This window comes from Triticum aestivum, chromosome 3A, assembly GCF_018294505.1.
Source record: "Triticum aestivum cultivar Chinese Spring chromosome 3A, IWGSC CS RefSeq v2.1, whole genome shotgun sequence".
Classification (NCBI taxonomy): domain Eukaryota; kingdom Viridiplantae; phylum Streptophyta; class Magnoliopsida; order Poales; family Poaceae; genus Triticum; species Triticum aestivum.
Genome location: NC_057800.1, coordinates 266809727 through 266835068, shown reverse-complemented (window position 1 = coordinate 266835068; position 25342 = coordinate 266809727).

Genomic DNA, 25342 nt, shown 5'->3' with positions numbered 1-25342 from the left:
CGCCCCGCCCCCCTCCTCCGCCGCCCCAGGCCGCCCCGCCCCGCCCCGCTCCTCCACCGCTCCAGGCCGCACCGCCCCCCTCCTCCACCCTGCATGTGATCTTCTTCCTTCTTTTTCCTTTTTCTGTTTTTTAGTTTTAGGTTTATGTTTAGTTTAGATTTAGTTTTAGTTTTAGGATTAGTTTTAGGTTTATAGGTTTAGTTTTAGTTTAGTTTTATGTTTAGATTTAGTTTTTTTCTTTTTCTGTTTTTTTAGTTTTAGTTTAGTTTTAGGAAAGAAGAAGAAGAAGAGAAAAAGAGGAGATCAGGAGAAGAAGAAGAGGAGGAGGAGGAGAAGAAAAAAGAAGAAGAGGAAGAAGAAGAAGAAGAAGAAAGAGGAGAGGAGGAGAAGAAGAAGAGGAAAAAGGAAAGGAGGAAGAAGAAGAAGAGGAAAAAGGAAAGGAGGAGGAAGAAGAAGAAATAAAAAAAGGAAGAAAAGGAAAAAGAGGAAGAAGAAGAAAAGGAAAAAAACCCGACCCGACCCGGCACCCCGACACGACACCCCGACCCCGAGACCCCGACCCCGACCCCGAGACCCCGACCCCGCACCCCGACTCCGACCCCGACCCCGACTCCGACCCCGACACCCCGACCCCGACACCCCGACCCCGACCCCGACACCCCGACCCCCCGAGCCTGACCCGACACCCCGACCCCGACCCCGACACCCCGACCCCGACCCGACACAGTACCCAGACCCCGACCCGGCACCCCGACACGACACCCCGACCCGAGACCCCGACCCCGACCCCGACACCCCGACCCCGACCCCGACATCCCGACCCCGACCCCGACACCCCGACCCCCAAGCCTGACCCGACACCCCGACCCCGACCCCAACACCCCGACCCCGACCCGACACGGTACCCAGACCCCGACCCGGCACCCCGACACGACACCCAGACCCCGAGACCCCGACCCCGACCCCGAGACCCCGACCCCGACACCCCGACCCCGACCCCGACCCCGACCCCGACACCCTGACCCCTCAAGCCTGACCCGACACCCCGACCCCGACCCCGACACCCCGAGCCTGACCCGACACCCCGACCCCGAGCCTGACCCGACACCCTGACCTCGACACCACACCCCGACCCCGAAACAACACCCCGACACCGACACGGCACTACCCCGACATCGACACGACACCTCGACCCCCCGACCCCGAAACAGCACCCCGACCCCGACACGGCACCCCGACACCGACAGGACACCCCGACCACCGACACCTCCCGAAAAGGTGTTCTTTGGCCTTCCAGAGGCCGACGGGGTCATATATTTGTGAATTATTAGTTAGGTCATATATTTTTCGATTTTATTATGAAAAACATCATATATAATTGTGTTGATCATGTAGTTTTAAATGTGCAGTTGTTTCATCGCTGCGAGGTTTGGTGTTCGACGACCTCGCCGTGCGTTTGACGAGCTCTGCCCCTTCGTTCGTGGGTGAGTACAAATGACAAGTCCTCCTCCCCCATTAATTATTTGATCTATTCCGATGAAACTTGATAGCTAGCTATATATGTGTCTTGAATCATCAGTATGCGTAACCAATATGTGTCTCCCGTTCGAAAGCGTCATAGTTATAAATATGCATGCATTTGCATATTTATAACCTTGATTCTTTCGAATTGTCCAACGCTATCCATGGACAGCCCGAGTATGTGCAGATTGGGTTCGTTTTCCCATATGCTTTGCTCCGGATCCGACGCATATATTTTGTCAGTGCCTCCCCTGTTGTTCTCCTGGTAGACATCCTCTCTGTTTATTGCAGAGACGTGTATCAGGAGAACAGCGGGGAGGTGCTGCCGAAATTTTGCGTCGGATCCGGAGCATAGCATGGGAAAATAAACCCAATCTACACATACACGGGTGGGATTAGGACCTATCATTACCTATTAGAGTGTAGGTTGCATGGACGTAATAAAATTGACAAAGTAGATCAACTGATGAATATATACATGGTGAATTACATATATAATTGTTGTGTGTCCAGTAGCTCTGAAAGTCAAGATGAGTGACCGTGCTTGGATGTATACCGGTCACACTGGTCAGAACAAATGGAGCGCTGAATGGTTCACAAAAACTAAGGGGTTTGTGCAAGCCGCATTTGCAAATGGCCAAAAGAAAACCTGGTGCCCCTGTTTCCGGTGCGGCAATTGGGAAAAGAAGACAGAGGCTGAAATGGGCAAACACCTGCAGAAGAGTGGTTTTACGCCCGATTATATGGTGTGGACATTTCATGGTGAGTCTGCCCAACGTGACCGAGTTGAGGTGGATCGTCGTCGCACCGACGAGCATGGTACCGGGATGGAAAACATGGTGCAAGGCTATGATGATGCTCGGGATTCAGACAAGGAGATGGAGGAATCTGCAAAGGCCTTCAATGAAATGTTGGAGTCTTCGAAACGTCCGCTCCATGAGCACACTGAGCTTTGTCAGTTGGATGCCATCTCACAAGTAATAGCTCTGAAGGCTCAGTTCAACTTGGGCAGAGAATGCTATGACGCAATTATGACAGTATTTGGACGCTTTCTACCCAAAGGCCATGTAATGCCTACAAACCTGTACCAGTCGGACAAAATCCTCCGTGCACTGAAGATGCCCTATGAGAAGATACATGGTTGTGTGAAAGGATGTGCCTTATTTAGGCTTGACTATGCGGACTTGAACTATTGTCCCATTTGCAAGTCTTCCAGGTATATTGTGGTAGACAACGGTATGGGTGAGAAGACACAGACCAAAATCCCCGTTAGTGTTCTTCGGTATATGCCAATCGTACCAAGACTTCAACGTCTTTTCATGGTCGAAGAGACGGCCAGACAGATGACATGGCACAAAACAGGCAAAAGAACCGAACTAGATGCAGATGGGAATCTGATGATGGTACACACATCGGATGGTGTTGCGTGGAAAAAGTTTGATGAATTACATGCTGACAAAGCGGCAGATCCGAGGCATCCTCGAGTCGGCATCAGCACGGATGGGTTCAGTGTGTTTGGTATGACGGCAACCCAATACAGTTGTTCGCCCGTATTTGTCTTTCCGCTCAATCTCCCCCCCCCCCGACAGATTATGCAAAGAAAGAACATTTTCCTGACGTTGATAATTCCAGGACCCAACTATCCGGGAAAAAATATGAATGTGTACATGCAGCCGCTTAAGGACGAATTGCAAGAAGCCTGGGATAATGGGTTCAAGACATACGACGCCTTTAGCAAACGGAACTTCATAATGTGTGTCTGGTACATGTACTCGACGCATGACTTGCCGGCATATGCGCTATTCGTTGGCTGGTGTGTTCATGGAAGGTTCCCGTGCCCCACATGCAAGGGAGCTCTTGAGTTTCGTTGGCTTCAGGCCGGTCGCAAGTTTTCTTGCTTCGACACGCATAGACAGTTCCTGGATCCTCGCCATAAGTTCAGGAAAGACAAGAAGAACTTCATCAGGGGTAGAGTTGTCAAAAACTCTGCACCACCTGCATTGACAGGCCAACAGACCCTGGATCAGTTAAACGCTCTCGAGCCAGATCCACAACGTCCAGGGTACTTCAAGGGGTATAACACTAAGCACACGTGGACTCACAAAACATGCTTATGGGATCTGCCTTACTTCAAAGACCTCCTTTGCCCACACAACATCGACGTGATGCACACTGAGAAGAATATCGCCGAGGCACTTTTTGTACATTGTTCGGCATAGATGGGAAGTCAAAGGATAATACTAAGGCTAGAGTCGATCTGGAGGCGCTATGTGATAGGCCGTTACAAAACATGAAAGAACCGAAAGGAAAGCAGAACTGGACGAAGCCAAAGGCATGGTTCAATCTTGGAAGGCCAGCTATGAGGGAAATTCTCTTGTGGGTGCAACAGCAGTTGATGTTCCCCGATGGGTATGCAGCGAATCTAAAGAGGGGAGCGAATCTTGATAAACTGAAGATATTTGGTCTCAAGAGTCGTGATTGGCACATATGGATTGAGCGGGTAATGCCTGAGGATGAATGGCTAGTACTGGCAGAACTCAGCTATATCTTCCGTGTTCTTTGTGCGAAAGAACTATCGCCTGGCGTGCTAGAAGAAATGGAAGAGTTGGCGCCGGAGTTGATCTACAAGTTAGAGAAGATCTTTCCACCGGGCTTCTTTAATCCAATGCAGCATTTGATTTTGCATCTCCCGACCGAGGCAAGATTGGGGGGGCCCGTGCAAAATCGTTGGTGCTAACCAACTGAGAGGATCCAGTTCATCCAAGTTAGCTAAAAAATGACCCATTTTACCTAGATTAGCTCCTAAATGATCCATTTTACCTACATTAGCTTTAAAATGACCCATTTCACCTAGGTTAACTCCAAAATGACCCATCTTACCTAGGTTATCTCATAAACGATCCATTTCAACTAAGTTAGCTCATGAATGATCCATTTCACCTAAGTTAGCTAAAAATGATCCATTTCACCTTAGTTACCTCAAAAACGATCCATTTGACCTTAGTTAGCTCATAAACGACCCATTTCAACTAAGTTAGCTCATAAATGATCCATTTCACCTTAGCTAGCTCATAAACGACCCATTTCAACTTAGTTAGCACATATATGATCCATTTCACGTAAGTTAGCTCATAAATGACATACTCTTCTTGTTCTAGTCTTCTTCTTGTTCTAAATTTCTTATTTTTCATTTTGCAGATTTCATTCACTTGACGAAAGCTTGCATAGATGGAGTGCTCCTTATCCCTTTCTCTGTTTCTTTTGTATCGTCGAACTATGCATGTATCGTTGGATGAAACTATTGTAATATATATGGTTGGATGCCTCTATGTTGAACTTGTTATGTATGATGGAACTATGCATGTAATATATATGGTTGGATGATGAAGTTATGTGTTGGATATCTTATATGTTTGCTCTATAATGGCCTTTTGAAATATATCTATATATGTCATATATATTTGTGATGAAAATTGTTGGATTTAATAAAAAACAGATAAAAGAGCCAATATGCAGGCTCCTTGCCGTCTGCCACCGACGGCAACGGGCCCTTTGCCGTCCGCCACGGACGGCAAAGAAGACACGTGGCATCCAGCTGTGCTTCCTGGGAGCTGACCCATTTGGTCAGTTTGCCTACAGTGGCAGACGGCAAAGACTTTGCCATTAGTGGCAGACGGCAAAGAACCTGCACTTTGACATCAGTGGCAGACGGCAAAGAACCTGCCATGTAGTGACGTGTAGATGACATCATACGGCGGACGGCAAAGACCCTAGCAATTTTGCCGTCAGCGGGGACGGCAAAGGCCTGCCGTTAGCCACTTAACGGACTGACAGTGCAATTATTGCCGTCCGCTCTCTTTGCCGTCCGCCGCGGACGGCACAGGGCCTTTGCCGTCCGCCGCCAGGAAGCAGACGGCAAAGTATCTGTTTACCGTAGCCAACTTTGCCGGAGCCTTTTGCCGTCCGCGGCTGACGGCAAAGGCCTTTGCCGTCCGCCGTTCATGCCTTTCCTGTCCACCGTGGCAGACGGCAAAGTAGCAGATTCCTGTAGTGCAAGGAGGAGCTGAACACAGAAAACACTAGGATGGCCGAGTAGCGGGCTACTTTGGAGGCTCAGGCACAGTGGATTCAGTCAGACTCCTTCCGGCTCATGCTGGATCAGAACGCTTCAAATAAAGTCATGACGAGGAGGCATCAGACTCGCCTGCCTTCAGTTTACGAGGCGAGAAATCGCTTTAACACGCCCGGAGCAGGGGCCAGTAACCAGCCAGTGATAAACCGGGTTGAAACGCCTAGGACGGGAACGTCGGCTCAGCCGCGCACGACAGACCTGCCTCATCAGAACAATATCCCGCCGCAGCACGTGCCGACGCCATTGAGTCATTATTCTAACCCCTTGGATAACATGATCGCTGCAGCATCATGACTGGCAGCTCTCCCAGTTGAGGGCGAGTCTCCAGGAGCAGTTGAAACACAAAGGGCTAGGGAGCTTCTTCAGACAGCACTAGTTCAGCAGCAGGCTTATTCTTATAGTAATGAAAGGATTCATTCAACCCCTCGCCCAAGCCGGAGTTATAGCAGGCATATCGAGAAACCAGCCGTGTCAAGCAGCGGGTAGAACCGTAACTTGCCCCGTGGACATAACCCGGCAAGTGGTGGGGTTAATGCCCAGAACATAGTGGATCAAGGAAGAGCACGTCGGGAGGCTGAGCTGGCGGCTCAGTACGCAGGTCGTCAACCTTCCCCGGTTCATCTGACAACTTCGGTGGAGATAGGTGTGACTTTCATGACTTTGGGTGTGCCGTGTTTGGTGCTAGCTCTGCGTAATGTACGCTTACCCAAAGATTTCAAGGGTCCCCGTAAGTTACCCAACTACACTGCCGACTTACCACCTGAAACTTGGGTTGAGAGTTATGAAATGGCAATGGAACTACTAGATGTTGAAGACGCTGCATGTGCTTAATACTTCACCATGATGTTGGAAGGGACAACTCGTACTTGGTTGAAAGGGTTACCAGCCAACTCCATTGGGTCATGGGCTGAGTTAAAAGTCTGGTTTATCCAGAATTTTAAAGATACATGCAAGCAGCCCATGTCAATTGTGGATTTAGCCTCCTGTGTCCAAGAGGAAGGTGAGTCGACAACCCATTGGGTGCGCCGGGTCTCGACAATCCTGCACTCATCAGATCACATCAATACTGATTCAGCAGTCTTAATGTTGGAGAACAATTGTCGTTTCACGCCCCTGAAGCAGAAATTAATGCGGCTCAAACGCTAATGCAATGACATGGGGACGCTCATGGCGGCTCTGGTTAAGTACACTGACTCTAATGGTACCAAGGACCCCGAGTCTAATGATGAAATGCCAGGAAAGGGAAAGAAGAGCAGTAGCACCAGAGGGAAGCAGCATAACCCGACAAATCAGCGAAGCAACGGTAAGTGCAAAGCTGATAATAGTTTGGACTTTGTGGCTAACACCAATACGCAAAATAATGGTCAGTGTTGTAAGGGTAAACCGCCCCCACGGACTGGAGGATCATGCTTTAATCTTGAGCAGATGTTGAATCAGCCCTGCCGAAGGCATGGTAGACGAGAAAGACCGTCTAGCCACCTGTGGAAGGATTGCTTCATCATGAAGGAATACAAAAATTCCAATCTTTTTCAAGATAATCATGGGCCGGGTGATGGCTCAGGATCTGGCTCTCATGGACCGGGTTACGGCGGTGGCGGTTCTAGCTCTAGATTCCATGGCAGTCAAGGCAACCAGGGTGGCTACCATCAACAGTTAGTCAGGGGAATCAACAGCTATACCAGGAATCAGAGTAACCCAAAGCAGTTGAATAGTGGGCTATACCACATCTTCACCAGAAGTTTGTGCAAACGGGATCAGAAGCTTCATAAGAGGGCAGTAAACGCCATTGAACCGGCAATTCCCTGTTACTTGCGTTGGTCTGAGCAGCCCATTGTGTGGAGTAGAGAAGACCACCCGCCCCGGGTTGATAATCTGGGTCACCCGGCGTTGGTGGTCGCACCACAGGTCGGAGGGTATAAGTTCACCATAGTACTCATGGATGGAGGGGTAGCATCAATATCCTTTATTAAGCTCTGGAAGTTGCTTTTGGAGACGATCATGACTCTAGGTTGGAGACATTAACCTTTGAAGTGGTGAAAATCAAGAGCCCTTATCATGCTCTGTTTGGACGACCGGTTTATGCTAAGTTCATGGCCAGGCCTTGTTATGTTTACCTACAACTCAAGATGTCGGGTCACAAGGGAACCATCACTATTCACAGGAGACGGAAGATCGCTTTAGAGTGCAAGGAGGGTGATGCAGCCTGGCTGAGTCAGTTTGTGCAACAGAGGAGTTGAAATTTTACAGAGATAATGTTGTCCCGGCAGACATGACGTCCTTGAAAAAGCCAACTATGGAGCATGACCTGGTGTTGAAGTTTAAGTCGGCAGATGACACCAAGCTAGTTGATTTTGTTCCTGGCGATTCATCCAAGCAGTTCAGCATCAGTGGTAATCTGGATGCGAAATTGGAAAGCGCGCTCATCGAGATCATCTGTGAGAACCAAGACATCTTTGCATGGAAACCTTCTGACATGCTGGGTGTACCGAGGGAACTCCCTGAGCACACTCTTAATATTGATCCCAAGTTTAAGCTGGTCAAGTAGTTTCTTCATCGCTTCAACGAAGAGAGGCATAAGGCCACTGGTGAAGAGGTAGCCCGGCTCTTGGCGGATGGGTTTATTGTTAAAGTTTTTCATCCGGAATGGTTGTCTAACCCGGTGCTGGTACTCAAGAAGAACGACACCTGGTGTATGTGTGTGGACTACACAAATTGAAACAAAGCTTGTCCAGCTGATCCTTTTGCTCTCCCTCGTATTGATCAGATTATTGATGCTAGGGCGGGTTGTGAGTGTTTGAGTTTTTTGGATGCTTATTCTAGGTATCATCAGATCAAGATGGCAGTTAAGGACCAGGAGAAGACAGCTTTTATAACTCCCTTTGGAGCCTTCTGCTATGTGTCAATGCATTTTGGGCTCAAGAGTGCCCAGGCGACTTACCAGCGATGTGTGCAGAATTGTCTTCATAATCAGATTGGGCGCAATGTTAATGTTTATGTGGATGATATTGTAGTGAAATCCAGAAAGAAGGAGACCTTGATAGAAGACTTGAAGGAAACCTTCGATAACCTCCGGGTTTATAAGATGATGCTTATGCCGGCTAAGTGCGTTTTTGGTGTGCCGGCAGGCAAGCTCTTGGGCTTTATGGTTTCTAACAGCGGCATTGAAGCTAATCCAGAGAATATACAAGCCATCACTTCTTTAGCTAAGACGGCGTGTATCAATGATGTTCAACGTTTGGCGGGTCGCATTGCGGCTTTAAGCCGGTTCATAAGCCGGTTAGGAGAGAAGGCCATTCCTCCATATCAGATGATGAAAAGGACGGATAATTTTGTCTGGAGCGATGCCGCTAATGCAGCATTTGAGGACTTGAAGAAACAGCTGGTTGAGGCGCCTGTTCTTGCGGCCCCTATTGATAAGGAGCCGATGTTGTTATATGTGGCTGCTAATGCCCGACCTGTGAGCGTAACCATTGTGGTGGAACGGAAGGAGGCAGGCAAGGAATATTCGGTTCAAAGGCTGGTTTACTACATCAGTGAGGTGCTTATCGAGTCCGTGCAGAGATATCCGCACTGGCAGAAGCTTCTATATGGGGTGTTCATGGCCAGTCGGAAGCTTTAGCAGTATTTTTTGGGCCATCCTATAATTGTGGTAAGTTCTGCTCCCTTAGGGGATATTATCCAGAACAGAGAAGCTACATGTCAGATAGCCAAGTGGGGTATTGAGCATGGACCTCGTGGTTTGAAGTATATGCCTCGCACGGCCATCAAGTCTCAAGCATCGGTGGATTTCATCAATGACTGGACAGAGCTACAGATGCCTGAGGAAAAGCTAGATAGCACATACTGGACTATTCACTTTGATGGGTCCAGGCAATTGGAGGGCTCGGGGGCTGGAGTTGTGCTAGCTTCCCCTTGAGGTGATAAATTTTGTTATGTTCTCCATTTGATGTTCCCTTGCACTAACAATGCAACTGAATATGAGACCCTGCTCCATGGTCTTCGAATGGCTAGGGAGATGAACCTAAGCCGGGTGAGGTGCTTTGGTGACTCAGACATGGTGGCTCAACAAGTTTCTGGCAGTTGGGATTCTAAGGAACTTCTCATGGCGGCTTATCGATGAGAGGTTGATGCTATTGCAGGTCATTTCAAGGGTTATCAGGTTGAGCATATTGATCGAAGGAAGAACGAGGCGGCTGACGCCTTAAGCCGGCCACCCAATATTTTCTTGGATATTTTATATAACCCCTCAGTCAAGTTGCTTACAAAGGAGGATCTTGATATTTCTGACCCAGAAGCACAATTGGTGGCGGCTATTCATGCTATCCCGGATTGGACAATCCCTTATTTGTCTTATATGACCCGGCGGTCTAAGTCAATGACAATTGTCAATGGAGAGCTACATCACTGTAGTGTTACAGGGGCCTTTCAACGTTTTGTGTCTCTAGAAGAGGGCCGTGAGATCCTTCGTGAGATTCATGAAGGAGACTATGATCATCATGCTAGTTCGAAGTCTCTCGTGGCTAAAGCTTTTCATCATGGATTTTATTGGCTGACGGCTCATGTTGATGTTGAAGACGTGGTCAGTAGGTATGATGGATGTCAGAAATTTTCATGAGGAGCCGATGTGCTGGCTCAAGAATCGAGGATGATTCCAATTACTTGGCCGTTTGCAGTCTGGGGGCTAGATATGGCCGGACCCTTCAAAAGGTCCAAGGATAAGAAAACACACCTCTTGGTGGCGGTTGACAAATTTACAAAGTGGGTGGAGGCAGAGCCGATCAGTAAATGTGATGCCGCGATGGTGGTTCAGTTCATTAAAAAGGTGATTTTCTGTTTTGGCTTTCCGCACAATATCATAACTGATAACGGCACTAATCTGTCCAAGGGTGCTATGAAAGAATTTTGTCATCGTGAGCATATCCGGCTTGGAGTGTCGTCAGTGGATCACCCACAATCTAATGGTTAAGATGAGAGAGCCAATCAAGAGATCCCGAGAGGCATCAAGCCCCCGCTTATGGTTCCCCTACAAAGGACGCCGAGTTGTTGGGTGGAGGAGTTACCTTCCGTGTTATGGAGCATTAATACCACCCCAACAGATATACGGGTTACACACCCTTCTTCATGGTTTACAGAGCAGAGGCGGTTCTCCCTAGTGACATCCGTCATGACTCACTGCGTGTGGAGGCTTATGTTGAAGCTGACAATGAAAAGGCACGTCAGGAAGCACTTGACCTGTTAGATGAGGAGTGTGACCTCATGGTGGCTCGTTCGGTGATCTACCAGCAAGATCTTCCCCGTTATTACAGCCGCCAGGTTAAAACCAGAACTTTTCAAGAAGGTGATCTGGTGCTCCGGCTTATCCAGGATCAAACTGATATGCACAAGTTATCCCCACCTCGGGAAGGACCTTTTGTGGTTAGTAAGAATCTCAACAATGGGTCCTACTACCTTATCGATGTTCGAGAGCACAAAGACTCACGTAAGTCGGAGGAGGAGACCCTCCGGCCGTGGAATATTTCTCATCTTCGGCCTTACTACACCTGAGCCACATGCTCTTATGATGTACATATTTTGACAATGTATATATTATGATCAATATAATAAAATTGGCATCCCTGTTAAAGCAGGGCCTCTGTCGTTTTCTCTTTAAATAACGAGGTTTTGGTCACTTGGGGGCTTCCGCTTTATAAGCAAAGTTACGATTACCCTTTGATCCGGCTTATAGGCCATATATATATATATATATATATATATATATATATATATATATATATATATATATATATATATATATATATATATATATATATATATATAAACTTGGGGGCTTGCTACCCAGGTTAAAGGGACCAAAGAGAGTCTGTTGCAAAAGCACAACTCAAACATAGGCGCCCATTGAGCACAACTCAAAAATATTGCTTGGGGGCCTTTGTTCTAAAGGACAAGAGTTTTTATGACCCCTGTAATAGGCTTAAAAGCCAGGCTTGGAAGCCAGGTGTATTCACCTAAAACCCCGGGTTATCCTGCCTTTTTAAGTCTGCCACTCCGCCCAGGTAAGCCTGGAATGACCCGCCGTACTTTTGACAAGTCAATCTCATGCAGACCCTAAACTTATCAAAGTTAAAACGACGATTGGTTATGTGAGGTCCGGCTTATAAGGTTTGTATAAAGGTTTAACTCAATGGTTGTACGGCCCGTGAAAGCACTTGAGATTTAGGCTCGGCGGCCTATGACAGCCTTGTTTTTTGTTTGGTTTTATTTCAACAGATTTTTGGAGGTTTATCTAATGATGCTTATAATGCTTTATGATTACAATTCACTGGTGTTTATTAACTCAACCTAGTTTTTGACTATAAGTCGACTAGTATATGATAAGAAAATATCCGGTGTTTATTAACCCGGCCCGACTTTGGACTATAAGTCGCTAGCACGTCACGATGTTAAAAAATTCCTTAGAAACATTGTGCTCTAAGGTTTGGGATATTACCCCTTCTGGTTTATGATATTATAAGCCGACCATATATAACAATGGAGAAAGAACATTCCGTGTTCAAATTTTTTGTTATCACCCTTACTGCATTGGTATGATAAGCCGACAGCATAATCAAATACCAAAGGTATGATATATTTTAAATTAAGGCCAGCCCTGGTTATAAGCTATGTTAGTTTCGAGTGATTATATATTGGGCATTATGACCCGTCCCGTGGTAAGCCGTCAGGACATTTGTGATTTGTTTGTATACAGGAACATATTCAAATTGCTGAGTGGCAGATCTTCAATTGGCAGATCAAAAGTGTCATCCAAAGTAAAATATGCGTGAAGGCATAGTAGGTCAAGAGTTTAAGCTAGCCTATTACAAGGCATCTGATGGTCCAACCAGATTAAGCGGTCATCAAAGTTGTCAATACAGCAAATTCTTCTGATATGTATACCGGCTTATGGTTGGTGGGTTGAAGGCTCGGGATCTTCTGGCGCCTCTTCCTCATCTTCACCTCCTTGCTTATCCATCAGCTGGATGTTAGGCATAGCCCAGTTGATATCGGTCAACGCTCTAAACACAGCTTCATCGTCAATAAGATTTTCATTTGGCGTGGTGTCTATTCAACTTGGTTTGCCCCTTAAGATACTTGAGAGTTTCATGGTCGATATGAATGACAAATTGATGAGGATGAAGATAATGTTCCCACACATGGAATACTCAAACCGAAGCATACAATTCTTTGTCGTAGATCAGATAATTTAGTTGCACGCCGGAAGTTCTTCACTGAAGTAAGATATGGGGCACTTCTCTTGCATTAACACACCTCCTATACCATTGCCACTAGCATCACAATGAACTTAAAAAGTTTTGTCAAAATTGGTCAAGGCAAGGAACGGAGCATGGGTAAGCAATGTCTTAAGCTCGTGAAATGCGGTATCTTGGCATGTTCCCCAAACAAATGGTGCATTCTTCTTACTCAAAGCATGCAAAATGTATGCAATAGTGCTAAAGTCCTTAATGAATCTACGATAGAAACCGGCTAAGCCAAGGAAACTACACACTTGTTGCAAGTTGGATGGTAGTGGCCAACTTTTAATAGCATCTATTTTAGCTTCATCTACATGAACACCCTTAGATGACACAACAAAACCCAAGAAAACAAGCTTATCAACACCAAAAAGTCATTTGTCCATATTAGCATAAAGGCGCTCTTTTCTTAGAGTTTGCAAAACGGTTCTAAGATGGGTGACATGATCTTCTAGAGACATGCTAAACACAAGAATATAATCAAAGTAGACCACAAGAAATACGCCAATGTAAGGGCGAAGAACATAATTCATCATAGGCATAAAAGTGTCGGGTGCTTCGGATAAGCCCATAGGCATGACCAACCATTCATACAATGATGAGGATCAATACCATTGTTACACCCACAGCCCCTGCTACTATATATACGGGACCAATTACTAGAGCTCGCGCATGCGAATTGAATACCAGGTACTTTCATTTCTTGGTGACAATTATAATGTTCATGAAAATATGATGCTGCCTCAATTGGTTACATATGTGTTGATTACTAATGAAGGGCCTAGCAGGATCAAGCATGGAGATGAAGGCAGGCGCGAAGGGATCCAGAATGGCGTATCTAGTGCACATTTGAGCGCTTTGAAGCCTCCGCGATGACCTACAAGGACATGGATTAAATATACAAGATGCCCCTACATAACTTTCATCCATAGCTTATTTTAGGTGCTGCGCCACCTTATTTTTGGGCCAGGCCCATGTAATTTCGAAATACTTAAATATAGGCTGTTTTCATAGTCCGTATGTGTGGGGAAACAAAGTTAGGGTTGGTTGCGGACCCCTCCTACAATGGGCCACGAAATTCACCCCTACTCCTCCATATATACAACCCTTAGGCCATCGTTTAGACTTTACGTTTTTTCAGCTTAAAATTTCGCCATAGCTGCAACTTTGCATACTTTGTTTGTGTTCAATGACCAGACTAAGACGTCACAGAACCCCACTAGATCAGTAAAGCTTTCCTCTTTTATTTGCAATATCCAGATTGCAATTTCAGTTTCTTGCTTGTTCTTCATTTGCTTGTAGGAAATAGACCTTTGTGGCCTAGTTGATCGTGCTCCGGCGTGGTCAATAACCTCCCAGATTTGGTTTAGCAATTGCTAAGGCGCGACGTCCTCGCACGTTCGTAGTCGGATTGTCAAAGTCTACTCAGCCAAAAATGATAGCCACCATCTCATCGAAACATCAAGACACCTTCGCCTTTATCAAGTGGTATCAAAATTCCTGGTTTCTCGGTGAGATTTTATAGTTTTTCGTAGTTTAGATGGAGTCTATTCTTCATACATCATTCCACGAAAAAGCCAAAAAAGCAGAGGCTCGAGACCCACGAGCAGGTTTAGACCAAAATTTCGGCTGGTGAAAATATTTTTCTCTATCCTGTTTTTAGTCTTTTCTCAGTCTTTTGATCCACGTGCCATCATACTGATTATCGCACTTTTTGGTCGTCGCTACCCTGATTTCTAAAAAATAGTCAAAAAAATTTCATGCATATCATGTTATTTTGACTTGGGAAGAGTTTTGAGACACTCGCCATTATAGTGATTTTCTGCAAAAAAAGGAGCGCAAAAAATAGAAGAGCGCAAAAAAGAGCAATTTTTTTTCAGAGTGTGCTTTTTCCCTGTTTCTGTGCTGCACCATGATTTTGTTAGTGTTCTAGGCTCACGTCTGTGGCACGGTCTAGCCTAGGACCAGCACAGTACCATCATTGAGCATTTATCTTTGCATCTCTGAATAGATTATTGCTGACCTTTTTGTTACCATCTTATAAGCCATACCATCTCCACAAATATCTACGTCGTGCGTTTGACTCTCCCTGGCAATCGCTCTATCCAAGCGTTGAATGTTTTGGCAACAATAGTTGCTGATCACTGCCTACTGCTGGGTATGAACTGGTAAGAATTTGAGATTTTCTTGACGAATTGGTGATACCCCACCACCACCACTTTCTAGTAGTTTGTAGGATCATATTCTTGTGTGTTTCTATTGCTGCTAACCATGACAGGATCACAGGCCGATGAGATTGACTGGGAGAACATGACGAAGAAGGAGCTTCATGATAAATTTCAGAAAATGGTGGGTCAACAAGTGGAAGACGTGATAGCCAGCTTTGGAAAGGCTCTAGAGAGGATTAATGACATTGAGAAGACAATTGACACCAAGTTGGACACCAAGTTTGATGAAGTGCTAGCACGTCTACCAAAACCACCAGCCGCCTCTATTGCACCATTGCAACAACATCAACAACCACCTCCATGTCGTGATCCAGCAGGATGAGCGCAACGTGTTCCTCTTGAGCCAGGACAAACTTCTTGTGCTACTGCTACTACTGTTGATGCTTCTGTAGCTCTTGCTGCTACTTCAGAGGTTGAGGACTATTATGAGGATGAGGTTGATCAAAATCAGAACTACGTGCAACGACCAGCACAACCACCAAGTCCGCCTCATGTATATCATAGCAACAGTACGGCTGCGCCACCACCTGAGGTATGAGATCATGGCCGTCTTCCTAAACTAAAATTGATTATTCCATCATTTGAGGGTAGATATGTTCCTGATATATATATAACTTGGGATTTAGGAACTGAATAACGTTTTACATGTTTACAATATCCCGAGGAGGGACGTGTTCCTGCTACTGTTTGTGCTTTCACTAGTTTTGCATGTGTTTGGTGGTCTAAACATCGTAGATTATGTCCTATTCCAGCTACTTGGGCTGCTTTGAAAACTGCTAGGCATACTCATTGGGTTCCACCATATTATCAACGTGAATTACTTCAAAAATTGCAGCGTTGAAGAGAAAGAATTTTTTTGTAGAAAAATATTATCAGGAATTACAAACTAGCATGATTAGATGTGATATTGCTGAGGATGATGAAGCTATGCTTGCACGTTTTATGGGCAGATTAAATAAAGAGATTCAGACCATTTTGGAGTATAAGGAGTATAGTAATATCACTCATTTATTCCATCTTGCTTGCAAACTTGAACGTGAAGTGCACGATCGACGGGCATTGGCACAAACTAATTTTTTTGCAGGTCGATCTTCATCATGGACACCACGTACATCCTCTACTCCCACATGTCCTACAACACCACCACTGACTTCATTCGCCAATTCCAACCGAGATACAAGAAAACAGGCACCACCACCACCATCTGCTAGGAGTACACCTTCTGGGCATGCCTAGAGCTCTTCTTCATCCATGGCATCAACAAGGCACACACATGATATTATTCGTCGTTGTTGTAAGGGTAGAGGTCATTATGCGAGAGAATGCCAATCTCTGCGTGTTATGATTGCTACTGAGGATGGAGGGTATGAGTCTGCTAGTGACTATGATGAGGGGACTTTGGCTCTTATTAAAAGTGAAGAACACGGTGGAGATGATTCTGATCATGAGACACAATACATGGCTACTGAAGATGCTGACAGGTATGAAAGTTTAGCTGCTCAACGTGTCTGGAGTGTGAAGGTCACACAAGCTGAGCAAAATCAGAGGCATAATTTGTTCCATACAAAGGGAGTTGTGCATGAACGTTCTGTTTACGTCATCATAGATGGAGGGAGGTGCAACAACTAGGCTAGCATGGATGTGGTCGAGAAGCTATCTCTCACCGCAAGACCACATCCACATCCTTACAACATCCAATGGTTCAACAACAGCGGCAAGGTTAAGGTAACACATACTATTCGTGTGCGTTTTAGTATCTCTACATATGTTGATTATGTTCATTGTGATGTGGTACCCATGCAACCATGTTCCTTATTACTTGGTAGACCATGACAATTTGATAAAAATCATGTACACCACGGTAGAAACAATAAGTATACTCATGTTCATAAACATATTACTTTGCTTCCTATGACTCCTGATTCCATTTTGAAAGATGATATTAATAGAGCTAATAAAGCAAAACAGGAGGAAAGAAAGAGCGAAAATCAGATTGTGGCAAAAGAATTTGAGCAACAAATGAATCCTATTAATAAACCATCTAGTGTTGATTCTAAAATTTCATTGAAAAGCGCATGTTTGCTTGCCACCAAATCTGATATTGATGATCTAGATTTCAGCAAATCTGTTTGCTATGCTTTTGTGTGCAAAGAGGCATTATTTTCATTCGAGGGCGTGCCTTCCTCTTTGCCTCCTATTGTCACTAATATTTTGCAGGAGTTAGCTGACGTCTTTCGACACAACGTGCCACCGGGATTACCACCTATTCGCGGGATTGAGCATTAGATTGACTTAATTCCCGGTGCTTCGCTACCAAACCAAGTGCCATATCGTACCAATCCAGAGGAGACAAAGGAGATTAAGCGTCAAGTACAGGAGATGCTCGACAAAGGTTATATACGTGAAACTTTTAGTCATTGTGTTGTTCCTATTATGCTAGTGCCAAAAAAGGGTGGTACGTCGCGTATGTGTGTTGATTGTAGAGGCATTAATAATATTACTGTTTGTTATCGTCATCCTATTCCTAGGCTAGATGATATGCTTGATGAATTGAGTGGCTCTACAATATTCTCCAAAGTTGATATGCATAGTGGATACCATCAATTTTGTATAAAATTGGGAGATGAATGGAAAACAACATTTAAAACTAAGTTTGTTTATATGAGTGGTTAGTCATGCCTTTTGGGTTAACTAATGCACCTAGTACTTTCGTGAGATTAATGAATGATGTTTTACGTCCTTTCGTTGGATGATTTGTGGTAGTCTATTTTGATGATATACTAATTTATAGCAAATCTTTGGAAGAACATTTGGAACATTTAAGAGATGTTTTTGTTGCTCTACGTGATGCACATTTCTTTGGTAACCTTGGGAAGTGCACATTTTGCACTGACCGAATATCTTTTCTTGGCTATGTTACTCCACAGGGAATTGAATTTGATAAAGCCAAGATTGAAGATTTTGAGAGTTGGCCGCAGCCCAAAATGGTCACACAAGTGAGGAGTTTTCTAGGACTCGCTGGTTTCTATAGGCGTTTTGTGAGAGATTTTAGCACCATTGCTGCACCTCTCAATGAGCTTACAAAGAAAGGCGTGCCTTTTGTTTGGGGTACCGCATAGGAAGAAGCCTTCATGGTATTGAAAGATAAGTTGACGTATGCTCCTTTACTCCAACTTCCTGATTTTAATAAGACTTTCGAGCTTGAATGTGATGCTAGTGGAATTGGATTAGGAGGTGTGTTATTACAAGATGGCAAACCTGTTGCATACTTTTATGAAAAATTGAGTGGGCCTAGTCTGAATTATTCTACTTATTATAAAGAATTATATGCTCTTGTTCGGACCTTAGAAACATGTCAACATTATTTATGGCCCAAAGAATTTCTTATACATTCTGATCATGAATTTTCGAAAAACAATAAAAGTCAACCAAAACTGAACCATAGACATGCTAAATGGGTTGAATACATTGAGACTTTCCCTTATGTCATTAAACATGGGAAGGGTAAAGAAAATGTTACTGCTGTTGCATTGTCTCGTCGTTATACTATGCTTTCACAACTTGACTTTAAAATATTTGGTTTGGCGACCATAAAAGATCAATATGTGCATGATGCTGAATTTAAAGATGTATTGCAAAATTGTAAAGAATGGAAAACATGGACCAAGTTCATCGTTAATGAAGGCTCTGTGTTTTGTGCTAACAAGCTATGCATTCCAACTAGCTCCGTTCGTCTTTTGTTGTTGCAAGAGGCGCATCGAGGAGGATTAATGGGACATTTGGCATGAAGAAGATAGAGGATATATTTGCTACACATTTCTTTTGTCCAAAGATGAGACGGGATGTTGAGCGTTTTGTTGCTCGCTGCACTACATGTCAAAAGCTAAGTCATGACTCAGTCCTCATGGTTTATATATGCCTTTGCCTATACCTAGTGTTTCTTAGTAGGACATATCTATGGATTTTATTTTAGGATTACCTCGAATAGAGAAGCGGAGGGATAGCATATTGGTTGTCGTGGATAGATTTTTGAAAATGGCACACTTCATACCATGTCATAAAAGCAATGATGTTGCTGATTTGTTCTTTCGTGAAATTATTCACTTGCATGGTGTGCCAAATACTATTATTTCATCTTGTGATACTAAATTTCTTAGCCACTTTTGGAGATGTTTATGGGCTAATTTGGGGACTAAACTGCTTTTTAGTACTACTTGTCACCCCAAACTGATGGACAAACTAAAGTAGTCAATAGAACATTGTCTACTATTCTTAGGGCTATTTTGAAGAATAACAAGAAAATATGGGAAGAATGCTTGCCTCATATTGAATTTTCTTACAATTGTTCGGTGCATTCTACTACTAAGATGTGCCCTTTTGAAAATGTGTATGGTTTCCTATCTTGTGCACCTATTGATTTTGATGCACCTTCGAAGAAGGTTAATTTTGAGGCTAAACAACATGCTGAATTGATCTTAAAATGCATTAGTTAAGTAAGGAGAACATTAAGCATATGAATGCTAAATATAAACTTGCTGGAGATAAGGGTAGAAAACGTGTAGTGTTTGCACCTGGAGATCTTGTTTGGTTACATTTGTGTAAGGATAGATTTCATGATTTGCCCAAATCAAAGCTAATGCCACGTGCTGGTGGTCCTTTTAAGGTGTTAGAGAAAATAAATGATAATGCATATAAACTTGAGCTGCCTGCAGATTTTGGGGTTAGTCCCACTTTTAACATTGCAGATTTGAAGCCTTATTTGGGTGAGGAAGATGAGCTTCCATCGAGGACGACTTCATTTCAAGAAGGGGAGGATGATGAGGACATCAATACCATTGTTACACCCATAGCCCCTGCTGCTATACATATGGGACCAATTTCTAGAGCTTGTGCACGCCAATTGAATTACCAGGTACTTTCGTTTCTTGGTGGCAATTCTAATGTTCATGAGAATATGATTGTGCCTAAATTGGATACATTTGTGTTCATTACTAATGAAGGGCTTAGCATGGACAACAGGGATGAACGCTGGAGCAGGATCAAGCATGGAGATGAAGGCGCACGTGAACGTTTCCAGAATGGCGTATCTAGTGCATATTTGAGCACTTTGAAGCCTCCATGATGACCTACAAGGACATGGACAAAATATACAAGATGCCCCTTCATAAATTTGGCCCATAGCACATTTTAGGTGCTGCGCCACCTTATTTTTGGGCCAGGCCCATGTAATTTTGAAATACTTAAATATAGGCTGTTTTTAGAGTCCGTGTGTGTGGGGAAACAAAGTTAGGGTTGGTTTCAGACCCCTCCTAAAATGGGCCACGAAATTCCCCTACTCCTCAATATATATAGCCCTTAGGGCGTCGTTTAGACTTTTTGTTTTGTTTAGATTAAAAGTTCGCCATAGCCTCAACTTCGTCTACTTCATTGGTGTTCAATGACTAGACCAAGACGTCATAGAACCCCACTTGATCAATAAAGCTTTCCTCTTTTATTCACAATATCCATATTGCAATTTGAGTTTCTTGCTTGTTCTTTGTTTTCTTGCAGGAAATAGACCTTCGTGGTGAGCTTGATCGTGCTCCGGCATGGTCAATAACCTCTCGGAGTTGGTTTAGCGCTTTCTAAGGCGCGACGTCCTCGCACGTTCGTAGTCAGATCGTCAAAGTCTACTCCACCAAAAACGATAGACACCATCTCATCGAAACATCGGGACAGCTTCGCCTCTATCATATAAGCCAAACTTGGTTTTGAACGTGGTTTTCCATTGATCAACTTCTTGAATGCGGATTTGGTAATAGCCACTTTTAAGATCAATTTTAGAGAAAATAGTGAATCCGCTAAGCTCATCTAGCATATCATCAAGGCGTGGAATGGGGTAACGATAACAAAGCGTGATAGCATTGATAGGATGACAATAGGAACACATGCGAAAACTACCATCTCTATTAGGCATAAGAATAACCGTTACGACACAAGGGCTTAAGCTCATACGTGCCCACTGTTAATTAGTTATTGTACTTGGCTTTGGATTTCTTTGGTTTCTTCGGGGTTGACACGGTAGGGTGCCTTGTTTGTTAACGGTGCACCAGGAAAGAGGTCGATTCGGTGTTTGATGCAGCGTAGTGGAGGTAGACCTGGAGGTAGCTCATCGAGGAATACGTCTTTGAATTCCTACAATAGAGAAGATAACACTAAAGGTAGATGGTGAGTGGTGTTAATTTTAGTTCCCTCGTCCTTGCACAATCGGACATAGTGCATGACACTTGATGGGTTCTCACACACTTCGCTCATCTCACTTTTTGTAGCGAATATCACTAAGTTTTTCTTGGCTTGTGGTGCTCACTCTCTTTTGTGGTTCACTCCCTCACTATTCTCTACATGATGGGTGGTTTCTTTCTTGCCGACGATCACTTGGCTTGGTGATATAGGTCATAGCACATACTCCTTCCCTTCCATCTTGAAGATATAGTGATTGGTTCTTCCATTGTGGATGAGCCGTGGTCGAATTTCCAAGGTCGTCCAAGTAGGAGATGGTAAACGGACATAGGAACCACATCAGACTCCAAGATGTCTTCGTATGCGCCAATCCGAAAGGAGACTTGCACGGTTTTCTCCATTTGAATGGTGCTGGGGAAACTAAGGCATTGGACCTTGTAGGGGGAGGGTGCTTCATCTTAACCAATTGTAGCTTGGAACATAGCTCTTCACTTGCCAAGTTGTGGCAACTTCCTCCAATGATGATGACCTTCATGGAGCTTCCATTGATGTCTTCGTTGGTCTGGATGATATGGCATCTTTGGTCTTCGTCTTGTTGATATTGAAGTGTCAAGACCTTTGAGACAATGAGAGTGGGGCTCGAATCATTATCACAAAAGACTTGGTCATCTTCATCTTCAATCACGGGTCGGTGCATGGCCACGTGCTCAAGCACTTCCATTTCTTCTTCACTCATAGACTCGTAAGTGCCATCACCGTTGGAGATCATGGTGCGCTAAGTGGGGCACTCAAATGTCTTGTGGCCTCGGCTTTGACATGTGAAGCTTGACATGTGAAGCATTTGATGGAACTTTTCTTGATGGTCTCATCCAGTGGAGTTGTAGATGATGAAGCTCTTGGCTTGAAGTTGCTTGTTGTAGGGGGAAGACATGAGGATGTCGAAGTTTTCTTGTAACTTGACTTGTGGTCGTTGCTTGTATAAGGTTTGGTTGATGTAGAAGGTGGTGCAGTCATTGAAGCTTGGTTGTAGGAGCCGTATGTCTTGGAAGAGTACTTGGCACACTTGTAGTCATTGTACACTTCTCACTCCACCTTTGTAGCTAGGTGCACTAGCTCGATGAGGTTGGAGTAAGGTTGGAAGTCGGCGATCTTCATGATAGGGTGGTTGAGGCCATTCAAGAAACGTGACATGATTTGCTCTTCATCTTCCATGACATTTGCTCGAATCTTGGCAATCTCCATTTCCTTGTAGTAATCTTCAACTGACGTTGTGCCTTGCTTGACAAGTTCCAACCTCTTGAAGAGGTCGCGGCTATAGTACGTGCGTACAAAGTGCGCTCGCATCACATCCTTCATTTGATTCCATGTTGTGATGGGTGGGTCACCTCTTGCAGCTTGGCGCTCAATGACTTGCTCCCACCAGATGAGGACATAGTTTTGGAACTCAAGAGATGCCATGGTGATCTTCTTCTCTTCCTCATAGTTGTGCAAGCGAAAGATCTTATCAACTTGAAATGCCCATGAAAGGTAGTCTTAGGGGTTGTTGCTTCTAGAGAACATAGGCATGGTGAACTTGAGCTTGCTGTAGCATTGCTCGTCATTGTGTTGGGGTCGATGGTGATCATACTCTTGGCATGGAGGAGGATCTTGAGCCGCTTTCTCCTCATGCTCCGCTTGACAGTTTTGTTGTTGAGGTTGTAGAATTCTTGCATGGTTCCTCATTTCTTGGCCCTCCTCAAGGCGTGTGGCTTCTTATTGTCGCACTTGTCAGAGCGCCTCATGTTGAAGTCATGCTTGGCGGTTGCACTCGTCGACAAATAGTGTAGCTTCATGTTGAGCACGTTGGGCTTCAAGGTTTCGTTTGTCACGACGATGTTGTTCTTGTTGAAGGGCATGGCCATCTTATTGTTATTGTTGATCTTGGCTTATTGGAGCTTGATCTTGTACCAGAGGATCATTAGCTTGTCGCCGTAGGCGGTCATGTTCATGTAGGAGATCTTGTAACCCATTTCCATGTAATGGATTTTGTGGAGCTTGATAAACTTTGTGGTCTTGGCGATGTTGTGAACGAGCTCGAGGATGACTTGCATCCGAAGAAGATTGCGAAGAATGTCCACTTGAGTGGGTCTATCTTGAATATGACGAAGATCTAGAAGAGCGATTGACCATCATGGGTCATATGTCTTCCTTGGGAGTTGTCATCGATGTGTCGAAGTATTCTCTTGTACATTGCTCGAATTGTCGCAAGTCGGTAGTGAGTATGCAGTCACCCAATGCTTCATTTTATTGATGCAAATCTCGTTGTGCACCGAAGAGGTGGTTCTTGGTGACGTAGATGTTTGGGTCCTCATCATGCTCGATGAAGAGTGGATTCAAAGAAGTAGTTGGCCTATCCATCATCTCAAACAAGTGATAGTAGGACAATCAAAAGAAGTAGACCAAATGTGCCTTAACCAATGTTGAAAATGGATCAACGATCACACAGTAGTGTAAGAAGGAAATATCACAAATGGTACATGATCTCATCGGTTTCTCACACCTACACAAATAAAGCTGATGATGGAGCTTGGTGAGGGTGGTGGACAAAAAATTATGCAATACTCCCTCCGTTCGAAATTACTTGTCGTAGAAATGAATGTATCTAGATGTATTTTAGTTTTAGATACATCCATTTTCGAGACAAGTAATTCCGAATGGAGGGAGTAGTTAGCAAGACTCAATAATGTTGGAAAAGATTCACAAATGTGCAAATGCAACAAGTAGACCAATAGACAAACGTGGCACACGGGAACATACACAGAAAGATAAATGGGGTCATGCAACCAAAAATTAGCTCAAAATTTGGAAACCATGGGAAATGCTCATGTTGCACAACTCTAGAGAGACTCTAGCGCGATTGCACAATAGGCGGATATGAGACTTATGCACTACCTATAAAGCAAAAATGGAATGACTTCTATCCCAAGTACACTATATATATGGTGTTCCGGTGATATGATCCAAGATGATTGAGTATGACAATATGAATGTAGTATGATGCTATGGTTCTTGCTTAAAAGCTCTTTGCTTATCTTTATCTTTTGCTTAAAAGCGTGTTGGCTCTTTATCTTTTGAGCTCTTTCTTTGGATACTTATGCAAAACTTCACGAACCAAGATAGCTATTTCGTATATGCGATGACAACCCTGTCGCACAAGATATGATACCAAGATACGAATACAAAGATGATATGATATATGCAATGATATGGTGATCACTAATGTGGACAAGTAACATTGCCGGCAAGTCTCAATGGCTAGTCTCGATATGTGAGTGACGCAAAAATTATCTCGGGCGTTAACAATGCAATGGCAAGGGAATACACCAAGGTGTCGTCGAGGTTACCATCCCTTGCTTACGGAGGATGGTGTCAAGATGATGATGTGGTCGATGTCAGTGACGAAGATGAGCGCTGATGATGTCAGTGTCGAGCCTTCCCTAAGTAGCCGGAACATGTTAGGAAATGGAAACTGCAACTCAAGTCCTAAAAGAACAAACGTGTCAAAATTGTCAGAGTTGGTAGCCAGTTATTCTCCAAGAGGAGGTCTTGAATCCACTAGGGTATCTTCTCCTAGTTGGAGGGCTTGAATCCACATGGGGAATCTTCTCCTAGATGGAGGACTTCTCCTCCAATGGAGTAGGTATCAAGTGGATGAGCAAAGCTCTATCTCTCATATGAGCTAAACCAATGCTAACCTTAATAAGAGAGAGGAGAAGGAGTATATGTAGTCTAGGGGGGCGAACTTGTACGTGGGCTTCGGCCGAACACGTTGTGCATAGACAGGCGTCGGATGTCCGACAGCTACCAGACGTTCAGTGACTCGCGAGGGTCAGGTCGCCCGGTCGGTGTTGGATGCCTGATGTTTTGGTTCGGGATGGGTGATGTCAGATATCCAGTCGGGGTTAGACGTCTGC